The sequence below is a fragment of the Magnolia sinica genome, chromosome 7, assembly GCF_029962835.1.
Source record: "Magnolia sinica isolate HGM2019 chromosome 7, MsV1, whole genome shotgun sequence".
NCBI lineage: Eukaryota > Viridiplantae > Streptophyta > Magnoliopsida > Magnoliales > Magnoliaceae > Magnolia > Magnolia sinica.
Window position 1 is genome coordinate 83,735,509 of NC_080579.1, and position 12,454 is coordinate 83,747,962.

General features: G+C 38.0%; 1 protein-coding gene across 1 annotated transcript in view; it reads right to left on the reverse strand.

Moving 5' to 3' along the window:
* Nucleotides 1-12,454, reverse strand: part of LOC131251571 (uncharacterized) — a 121,661-nt gene that overhangs the window by 37,240 nt on the left and 71,967 nt on the right. The window lies entirely within an intron of this gene.

Consider the following 12,454-nt stretch of genomic DNA (forward strand, 5'->3'; position numbering starts at 1 on the left):
GCTGATATTTGTGTGTGTGTGTGTGTGTTTTTTTTTTCTTTTCATTCAGGTCTGTTTGACCTTATCAATAGCTTAGATGGTCAAAAAATATTACCGTGGACCTTAGGAAAATTTTAATGGTAGGCATTCAACCACTATTTCCTGAAGTGTGGAAGACCTGTAATTTATATCTTCTTAATTTTTTTTAATCACGCCTTAACAAGTGGGCCCTATAGGCACCCACGCCACTGGTTTTGGGGTCACACCCAAGTCACACACTCTAATGAAGATTAGGTGCAAACTCACACGAGACGGTGTAACCCTTAGTGTGGGGACTACCTTGATGTATGTCTTCTATATCCATGTTGTCCATCCAATTTTTAAGATTATTTTAGGGCATGACCGCAAAAAATGAAGTAGATCCAATTCTCAGTTAGACCCTACCTTAAGGAAAAAGTGGCAATTGTCCGTTAATGGGGTACAAAAAATTTGAATCAAGCTGAGATTTATTTTTTTCCCTTCATCTACGGTCACGTGACCTTATCAATGTGTTGGATGTCAAATAAACATCACAGAAACATTATGATGGGCCCAAGGATCACATGACCTTATCCATAGTTGTATGCCTTATCAACACGTTTTGGATGTCAAATAAATATCACGTGACCTTATCAACAGTCGTGTACCTTCTTAACATGTTGTATGTCAAATAAACATCACGGGGCCTTATCAACAGTTGTGTATCTTTACCATCCATTCATTTTGGTAGATCATTTTAAGGCATCGGACAAAAAATGAGACAGATTCAAATTTAAGGTGGACCACATGGCAGGAAACAGTGGTTATTGAATGGCCACCATTAAAAACTCATAAGTTTCGATCAAGCTGATATTTATGTTTTCCCTACATCCAAATTTGTGTGACTTAATCAAATAGTTGGATGGCAAATAACCGTTACAGTGGGCTTTAAAAAGTGTTTAATGGTGAGCGTTCAATCACTGCTGTTTCCTTTGATGTGGTCCACCTGAAATGTGGATCTGACTCATTTAACGGCTCATGACCTAAAATGATCTTTCAAAATAAATGGACGGCATAAATGAAACACATTACATCATAGTGGGCCCACAGAGCAGCGAGCACTTCATGTCTCACGTGCGGTCATCCCGTGAAAGGGAGCTTCGGATGCGGGAAACCATTTTGGGGAAAATCTTTCGAAGCCCTCGAATCCTTCAAATCCCTGAAATTTCTCAAATTCTCTCCAAAATTTAGGAAATATCCACCCATCTATGAAAGATTGTTTGCCGAAATTGCCACTCCTTTGAAATCTTTCATTTATTTGAAGAAAAAAAAGGAAAAATCGAAGTTTTTTTTTACATACGGAAGAACGACGCACGGATTTCAACGATCGATCGACTGGTGTGCTACCTCCAAATTCTGAATCCTCTTTTAAAGGTATCAAAAATATCCTCTTACATGGATCGGAATGATTTTTCATCTTCTTCATTTTTTTTTTCAATTTTTTTCATATTTACGCACTCCCGAAATTTTTGGTGGGTTAGCTACAACGAATTTATCGTCGATAACTTTATTTATCGTCAATAATTTTATTTATCGCCGAAAAATCGTCGACAATTGGAAGAGATACGAAACTAGGGGGTTTCAGTATCGCCGGCTTGGCAACACCGATAATATCGGCAATATTATCGATTTTTTGCCGACAATTTGAACACTGGTCAAAAAACATCATCACCACATATTAGATTCGACGGCCGGGAATTTTGTGAGCCCGGTTCCCGAGTTTGGGGCGTGACAGGGTAATTTATCACACTTTTTGGGAAACATGAGGAAACATTGGTAAAATGGTTGAATTTTTCAATGGAACTTCAGGGACCTTAATATACACTTTTAAATCATAACATCTCAAAATTGAAGTGCACGTAATAGGTTTCTTTTGTATAGGGTCCTAAGCTATGCGTTGTTTGACTGAACTAATGCAACTATATTCAAATTGAATGCATAACATTTTGTATATGATGATCATTTCATCAAACACTCTTACTTCGAAATTAATCTAAATTGGCAACTGGTTGAAGGGGAATTTCGAGAAAAATTAATATTTCACTATTTTTGAAATTATTTTTCAATTAAAAAATCAATAATTTTAATAAAAAATTTAATAATAATTTATTATTTTTAATTTTTAATTAAAAAAATGATTTGGGTTCCTAGTCATCGCATAGTGGTAGACTCACAAGAGTTTCAACACTAAGGTCATGGGTTTGACCGTTTGAGTACCCATTGTGGTGTGTGTGGGTGTGTGGGTGCATGTGTGTGAGGGTCTGTGCGTAAAAAAAAACGAATTAATTAAAAAAAAATTAATGAATTTTATTTTTCAAAACTTGACAAGGACTTAACAAATCAATAAATCAGTTCTCATACATGCTTCATTTCACGTTTGGATTGTAACATTGAAAGCAATTTGAGAAATTTTGAAAATTTCCCAATTTTCTCCAAATCGAACCACCTACACTCAAATTTCAAATTTAGAGTGTATGTGATGATCATTTCATCAAATACTCCTAAATACTTTGAAATTAGTCTCAATTGACAACTGGGTGCAAGGAAATTTTTGAAAAAAAACATAAAGAACATTAAGAACCAATGGATATCAAAATCAAAGCTCCAACTCCATTATTTTTCATGCAAAACATGAAGACCCAATGAATTTATAACCATTTGACACTGATTTAACATAATTTCAACAAAAAAGGATCAAAATTTGAAAATGCTCACCGGATCGAAATGTGGGATATATCAGCACTACCTGTGTGTTTCGTATTGCACAAGTGGGATACAAGATATACCGTGGGATACATCGGTTGTTATCTTCGATGTTTAAAACATTGGCTCTAAATTGGACATATAAAGATATGATTGTTGAATCTCTTATCAAGCTTTGTAAAAACAAGCGATCCAATGGTTAAATTCATCTAAAACCCATTTGAAAACTTGTGATGGGGCTGGTCAGCTGTTTTAAGCTCAATGAAGCATCCAAGAGGCAAGATCTAACAACTTTACCAAGTATCGGGCAACAAGTGGATTCCTTTCTGAAGAACATTGAGCCTCAACTAAATCTCAACATAGAAGCCTAATAACACCTGTTGTGAGTCACTAATCTAGCATCAAAAGGTGCATCAAAGCCTACATCGATATCTTTGAAGTCTTGCAATTTCAAGTTAGAGGACAAGTCCAAGCTTGCATATGATCAAGTTTATCCCATCCAAGCATGATGAGCACTCTTGGTTAAGAGACTTGATACAAACCATCCAATACATGCATTTAATTGGGCCTAGAACTAGATCCCAATGGGTAGATGAACATCCACACTCCCATTTGTGAAGGGCAATGGCAATTGAATGCCCAGTGGTGGATATTAACACCCAATGGTGGATATTAACCGATTCCAAAACTTCATTGGTTCATATGCACAAGAGAAGAGACCATAATCAAATAACGGATTGCCTAGATCCATTAAGATGATCTTGAAAAATTCTGGGTACTCAAGAATATGCAACATCAACTCTCCGATGACTCATCTGGATCGTTATGCCCATTTCATTGTTTCCCCAAAGCATAAAGAGATCTCTAAGAAAATCCCTGTAATCCATTCCAATCGCAATTACTTAATAAAACAAAGAGAAAAGGTGGGTCACTAATGACCCTATTCCATTCATCAAAAGGAGGTCACTTATGACCAGTGTTCGAAATATCGGTATCGCACTATGTATCGTACCCTTGAGATACAGATACGTATCGGTTATCGCATGGGATATATCGTTTGTATTGCATAATTTATCGCACTTTTTGGGAAACATGGGGAAACATTAAGGAAATGGTTGAAATTTTTAATGAAACTTTGAGGATTGTTAAAAAAGCCTTTAATACACAATTTTAAATCATAACATTTCAAAAAAAATATGTACATAATAAGTTTTCTTTGTCTAGGGTCCTAAGTTATGTGATGTTTAACTGAACTAATGCAACTATATTTAAATTGGATGTATGATATTTATAAATATATCATAGTCATGTATAAAAACATAACTATTTGGAGATATCATTTTAGGCCATGAGAAAAGAATGAGTCAGATCACAAGCTCGAGTGGACCCCACCACAGAAAACAGTGGAGAGAGTGACGCCCACCATTAAAAATTTCTAAGGACCACAAAAGTTTTCGATCAAGCTGAAATTTATTTTTTCCCTTCTTTCATGTCTGTCTTAACTTATAGACAGGTTGGATTTCAGATAAACATCATAGTGGACCTTTGGAAGGTTTCAACGGTGGGCGTCCCTCTCCCCACTGTTTTCTGTGGTGGGGTCCACTCCAGATTTGGATCTGACTCATTTTTTGTCTCATGCCTTAAAATAATATAGCCAAATGTATGGACGGTGTAGATACACCGCATACATCATGGTGGGCCCTATAGAACTTGGTGCGTCACTTCAGTAATCAGTTTGGCTACGCAACTTGTCAGGACGTGGATTGCATACTACCCCCACCCGTCCCTAGCTTCAAACGGGCAGTTCTGTGGGCGGGCCCACCGTGATGTATCTGTACATCCAAGCCATCAATCCCTTTTCTTAGAGGCATGAGCACAAAAATGAGGCAGATCTAACACTCAAGTGGACCACACCAAATAATAAGTTTGGTTGCATTAAAATGCACAAAGCATTAAATGTCAGTTGCATTAATGCTAGTGGTCAGTGCTCTGTGGGCCCCACCATAATGTATTTGTTTCATGCATTCCGTTCATCCATTTTTATGGATCATTTAAGGGATTGATACAAAAAATTATAGGGATATAAATCGTAGGTGGACCACGCCATAGGAAAACAATAATGATTGGATATCCACCATTAAAATCCTCCTAAGGCCCACTGTACTGTTTATTTGACATCCAATCTGTTGATTGGGTCCTAAAGACCCAGATGAAGGGAAGAAATAAATATCAGGTTGATCCAAAGCTTTTATGCTCCCAAAACGTTTTTAATGGTCACCGCTCATTCAACACTGTTTCCTGTAATGTGGTCTACTTGAGTTGCGTATATGGTTTAATTTTGGGCTCAACGTCTAAAATGATCATTAAAAATGGATGGACGGCGTGGATGGACCACATACATTAAATGTGGGCCCAAGTGAGTTTATTGAGTACCATGAGAACGTACTGAGTAACGCACCACGCACCGATTGCATTTTGACGGAAGCGGACTGCGTACTGAGAAAACTCTGTGGGGCCCACCGTCATTCATGCACTGTATCAACTCCGTAAATAAGCTTTTTAATATAATTTTAGGGCTTTAAACCAAAATTTAATCATATCCAGAGTTTAAGTGGACCACACCACCTGAAATAGTGTGAATTGAAGTCTACCGTTGAAAAGTTCTCGAGGCCCACAGAAGTTTTAGATCAAGATGATATTTGTGTTTTCCATTCATCCATGTCTGCGTGATCTTATGAACAGTTTGGATGACAAATAAACATCACCGGGGGCCTTAGAAATGTTTCAACGGTGGAAATCAATACTTCCATTGTTTCCTTTGGTATGGTGTACTTGAGATTTTGATATACTTCAGTTTTGGGCTCAACCGCTAAAATGATCTGGAAAAACGTATGGACGGTGTGGATAAATCACATGAATTCACAGTGGGCCCAACAAAGTTTACTCAGGACGACGAGTGTCTGAATAACTCAGTACACGTCCCGATTTCAGTAACCCATCAGCGCGACCCCTTTCACCCATTCGCGCCTCTCTCCTTCCCATTCCCTCTCCTTCACGAACGCATGCCTTCCGAGATTCCGGCGAGGTTTCCTCAATCCGGCGTGATTTCTCGCCGAAATCTCGAAAAAATTTCCACGGACGCTCTCCAATCAGCGAAGAAAGAGAGAAATGGAAGAAAATTGCAAGAAAAAGAGGGAAAGCGTATTTACCTGTCGAATGGCCCACCTCCGATCACCGATCTTCGCTGTAGCCTACAGGTACTCTTCGATTTCTCTCTTTTTTCTTTTTTTCTTTTTTCTGATTCAATTTTTTTTTTTCCGCGCGATATTGTCGATATATCAAGCGATATCGACGATATATCAGCCGATATCTGGATTTTGGGTTTTTTGGTATCTTTCGGGGGTTATCGCGAGGGTTTCGTCTCGCAGGGGTGCGATAACGATAATATCGGCCGATATATCGGCCGATAGTATCGATATTTCGAACACTGCTTATGACCAAGTTCCAATTAACAAAAGAGTCAAATTCGCTTGTAAGGGCACATAAAACTCCAACAATCTCCCAATTGCCCTAAAGCCAACTAATAGCACCACTGTTCAAAGTGAAGACAAAACCACCTGTTTCTATCTCATTTAGATTAGACTAGAAGTATCCGACAATCGATGGGTCTAAATTATCAGATATAAGCACATAGTGCATGGTCCATCTAAGATATTTCATTTTGCGCTTGATCGTTGTTCAATGGTTCATACTAGGATCGCTTTGGTAACAACTCACCTCTCTCGTTGTTCAATGTTTCATACTAGGATTGCTTTGGTAACAACTCACCACTCCCATTGCAAAAGAGATGTCAGGTCTTTATTACAACATGGTATACATCAAGCTTCCTACAACATATGAGTAGGGAACATTTTCCATAGCTTTCTTCTTCTAAGAAGTCTTGGGATGATCTTTTCTAGACAGAGAGTTGTAATGCAAAAAGGCACTTTGCCTTTCTTAGAATCAAGTACAGAAAAATTCTTTAAGACCTCAATGCATGAAACCTAGGAGAGCCCAATTATTCTTGAAGCTCTTTATCTATATGCTGTTTAATTCCAAGGATATAAGATGAATCTCCCAAATCCTTTATGTTAAAGGTCGTAGCAAGCCATCCCTTAGACCAGAAACTAAGGGGAGAGAAGAGGAGAAAAAGGAAAAAGGAAAGGGAGAGGAGGGGTCGCCACCTTCCAAGGTGAGGAAATGCCAATGTATGGGGCCGTACAGCCAAACTAATGGGCCCCAAACACCGGATCTAATCCATCCATCTTCTTCTCCACCATGACCAATATGTTCTATTCTCAATCTCCACCACTGACGATGCATGATTTCCATGATGACGAACTTGGTGCTCAAAATGTAAGGCCTAGGTCTAGTAATTACATCACAATCCTAGCTAATCCAGGTCATCTAGGATGCTATTTACAAAAAGATCTATCGAATAACCAAAAATTACATCACATTGGCAGGCCTCAAACTGGGCCATAATATACATAAAATCATCTTGCAAAGTAACTTAAGTTTAAATCAGTGTTTTAAATAGTGAATTGCGTGTAGCGTAGCGTTCACCCCTTTGAAGCTTGAGGCGGAAGTTACATAGCGTGTAGCATAAGCTAAAAACTACTTCTAGATTTTAAATCAAGGTTGCACTTGGTTGCACAATTTCATGATGTTCTACACCAAATTAAACTGATTAATAATGAAATTAACAAAATTTCATGATATTTGGAGCAAGGTATCCCGTATCAGTATCGGTTAGTGTAACGGTGCCCTCTGATACCGATACGGATATGGGCGTGTAATGGCGATAAGGGGGCATAACGGCCCGTAACGGTGCAATTTTATTTTATTTTTTGCACATTCCAAATATGCATTCATTTATAAATTGGAACATGTTTATGGTGGTGTAACGGTCCACTCTTTGGTGAGAAGTTGTATCGGACTGTCTGATAAATTTATGAACCAGATAACCTGAATTTGACTACAAAATTCATATATTTAATTTTCTAAATATCTAATTTATATACTTAACAATTTGATATCATTTCTCCCAATAGTTCTTTTAAAAAATAAAATTAAATTCAGGTAGATCGCGTTGCCAATTTGGGGCTGACTTGGAGGACCAATCCATGCCCCAAATCAGCCTCAAATTCATGCAATTTATTGGCATTATCCCAGTTGTGAATTGGTGGACATTTATTAGATAGTGAATCATGAAAAAAATAAAATCAGAAGGCCCTATTTTAAAAAATAAGCATCCCCAAATTAACAATTAAAACTATTCAAACAATTTGATTTTGGCATTTTGAGTTGGCAATTACAGTCCATAATTTAATTGGTAAATTTTAAGTTAATACATGTCTCGTGTACAATTTTTTAAGGGCCCGAATTAGGTAGGACTTGGATTATGAAGTGTAGCACACGAGTGTCAAAGTTTTTTGGACCCCACTCTTGATGAATGTGTTATATCCACACTATCCATCCATTTTGCCAAATAATTTTAGGGCATGAGCCCAAAAATGAGGCAGATCCAAAGCTCGAATTAGGCAAGACTCGAATTGTGAAGTGTAGCACACAAGTGTCAAAGTTTTTTGGGCTCCACCGTGATGAATGTGTTATATGTGTGTTTTCCCTTCATCCACGTCAGTGTGACCCTATTAACAGGTTAGATGGAAAATAAACATTACAGTGGACCCTAAGAAAATTTTAATGGTGAGCATTCTACAACCACTGTTTCCTATGTTGTGGTCCACTTGAGATTTGAATCTTATTAATTTTTTTAATCATAACCTAAAATTATGTGGCAAAATGGATGGACAGCACGGATAAAATACATACATCATGGTGGCGCCCACATGGCACGTGTACATTTTATTAATTTGTGCGACGTGCTGCGTAACTCGTACGCAGTCCATTCATTTAACGTTAGCAAGTCTTGTGGGTCTGATCATGAGGTACGTGTTATATCTAAATTGTCCATTCATTTGACAAGCTCGTCTTAAGGCTTGAAACGAAAAATAATACAGATCTAATTATCAAGTGGACCACACTGCAAAAAGCAGTGGAGGATTGAACGTCTACCATTGAAACCCTTTTTGGGATCACAAAAGTTTTGGATCAATATGAAATTTGTTCTTCCTCTTCATTTAGGTCTTTTTGACCTAATGAATAGATTGGATGGAAAATAAACATTATGGTGGGGCTACGAATTGTTTAATGGTGAAAATCATTATCTCTACTGCTATTTTTGGTGTGGTCCAGACGATCTTAGGATATGATTCATTTTTTGGATAATGCTCTAAAATGATCTCTAAAAATAGATGAATGGTGTGGATATAATAAATACATCATTGTGGAGCCCATGTAACTTTAATCTCCTTTGAACCGTTCGTACAACTTGGAGCTCGAGGAGTGTCAGCGCTCGTCTTAGCATGACACGTATTGACAGCAGCTATATAGCTGGTGTGTGGTACACCAGCCAATCCGCTTCTGATTTTCTTTTTCCGATACGAAATGAAAAAGAAGGGAGAGAGGGAAACCGAAAAGAAAAGGAGAGAGAGAGAGAGAGAGAGAGAGAGAGAGGAGGAGGAGGAGGAGGAGGAGGAGCAGGGCAGTAGGCCGAGAAGAAGAAGAAGAGGAAGAAGAAGGAGAAGAAGAAGAAGAAAAGAAAGAAAGAAAGAAAAAAAAACCCTATTTTCTCTCTTTTTTTCTTATTTTCTTTAGCCCGTAACAGCCGTTATGGGGACGTAACGACCGTTATGGCCCGTAACGGCTGTTACGGTCACAGAATCGGGGGGTGCCCGTTTCGACCCCGTATCGCGTAACGGTGTCGGCCGTTACCGTTACGTATCGGCCGATACGGCCGTATTGTAACGGATACGGGACACCTTGATTTGGAGCAACCAAACACAACCTAAAGTAATAGAAAAGGACAATGATTAAGTATAATGCTAAAGAAAGAGCAACAAAATTGATTTAATACTGTTGCTTACATTATTTTACTAAAAGCATTGAAAAGATTAACTATTTTTTAAATTATTAAAAATAGAAAAATATAACAAATTATTGAAAACATTAATTGATTTTAATTTTGTAGTGAAAAATAACTCGTAATGTGAGCTACATAGCGTGTTTCATATGCAAATTATCATGTAGCATAGGCTACACGTGACTTAAGCTATTTTCAAGAGTTACGTAGTGTAAACACTAAGTTACACGCTAGATAGCGTAGCTATTTAAACACTGGTTTAAATAATCAAAACCATGATCCAACCATAAATTCCATTCAACATATATTCATAAACAATATCATAAGAAAGATAAAAATAAAATTCTCTCGATGAGCCATGATTAATTGTCGATTCATTACATATCGTTGGCGATCAACATAGTGAATCATGAAGATACGTAATCCAGAAATCCATTTTGCATGAAACTTTAACCGGAGATTCTATATGAATCCCCAATCAAGTTGAGTGAAGCAAAATTACAAAAGAACGAATGGATTTTAACAAAATTGAATAAACAAGAAAATGTTAAATACCCATAATGGGTCTGCTTCGGTACCAATTTTCCATGGAATTTTTGAAAGACGGATACATAAAACATAACCATGATTTTTAATTTTAATAGGATCAATCCCTTGTAGGTATTAACAAATATAAACAGAATAAAAGGAATTGTTTATATTATACCTTATGGTTGTCTAATTTGGATGCGATGATCAATGTTGTACTTCTCAAATTGAGGTCTCTCTTAGATCCATTTTCAATAAAGGAATAGCACCAAACCCAATTCTCTACACTATAGGGTTGTAGAGAATGGAAGAAGAAGACAGGTCGTCGATCTAATGAAAGGATGAGATGAGAGGAGAATATTCTCTCTTGTGTGTGTGCGTGCGTGCGCGTGGGAGTGCAGGCATCGTCGGGGAGGGAGGGAGAGGGAGAGGGTGACGGTTAGGGTTGGGTCCTATTCCAGGGGAATAGGATCTATTTATAAGGAGGAGCTCTAGAGTTTTGGTGGAGCACTGGTTTTGGTACTCTGCCATCCTATGGACTTCGGTATGCCCTACAACATCAAAAGCCCACCATCCCGTCTAATCCATACACCCAAATAGACCTATGTCCTTCCACTTAACCGTGTCCACCAATCCAGGCCTTTAAAAATCTAATGCAAGGCTCTAAATTGGAAATCTAAAGATCTGATAATTAAATCTTCTATCAGGCTTTGTAAAACAAATCTATAGTGAAAACAAGTGATTCAACAATCAAAATTCATCTAAAAACCATTTGAAAACATGTGATACTGATGGCCAGCTATTTTAAGCTTGATGGAGCACCCTAAGAGGCAAAACCTAGCCACTTTATCAAGTCTCGAGTGACAAGTGGATTCCTTTTATAAGTACATCAGGCATCAACTGAATCTTAACATAGAAGTCCAATAACACCTATGTCTCAATCACTATTGTAGCATCAAAAGGTGTATCAAAGCCATATATCAAGATCCCTAAAGTCCCTTTGCGAACTCAAGTTAGAGAACAAGTCCAAGCTAGCACGTGATCAAGTCTATCTTATCCAACGCGTGATGGGTATCTAGAGAGTGTTGGTGTATAGTGTGTGTAGTTAGTGTGTGGTTAGTGGCTCTTTTAATGTAAGTGCATGTGCACACATTCCTCTTCTCCTGCAGTGTACTATATGCTCTATTCTAATAAAACATTGTGTGTTACGTAGGGCATGTTGGCTAACACACAACATTTCCCCAAACTCTCCTCTTTCTTCTTCTCTCTCACTCTTCTTCTCTTTTCTCCACACTATAATCATCAAATCATCTTCTACTGGGTACTCTTTGAGCCTGAAAATAACTTCAAAAAATCAGCAAAATATCCCTGAAATTCAATGCTTTCTCGATTGATCTGTCCCTGAAAATTTATGTGTCATCTTCGTATTAAATGTGGGTAACCCTAAACATATTGTTGCCCACACACATACCCTTGATCAGACCAGTCTTCACACCTTAACTGCAACATTTTGTAAAACGCTTCAGCCACAATCACAAAAAGAAAAGAGGAGAGAGCATCCCTTTGTTATATGTCACCCTCTCCTCTTGAAGAATCCAGTGTGGAGAACCATGGAAAGCCAATGCAAGCCTTAACCCACTCGCACCATTTCCAACCGAAGCCCATAAGCAGAAGAACATGCAAAAGAAATCGGCAATTGACACAATCATACGTCTTTTCCATATCTACTTTGAAAAGAAAACCCTTTCACCCGGATTTGTTGTATTCATCAACTGTTTCATTAGCAATCAACGATCCATCAAACACCATCCTACCCAGCACGAAAGCACATTGGGATGAGGAAATTGCATCGCCTATCACTCTACCCAGAAATGCAGCAAGCACCTTGGCACTAATTTTGTACATGCTCCACAATTAAAATTAAGGGCCAAAAGTCCGGGACAGCTTCTGCGTCTTCCCATTTGGGGATTAAAGTGATAAAAGAGGATCCAACTGCTCTGCAAATATTGGCCTGATCATGGCATTCCGCAAAAACCTTCAGAAGATCCTCCCTAATAATCTTCTAGTATTTTTGATAAAATGTTAAAGCAAATCCATCTGGCCCCACGATCGATCCCCTTTGCCCTCAAAATCACCACAACA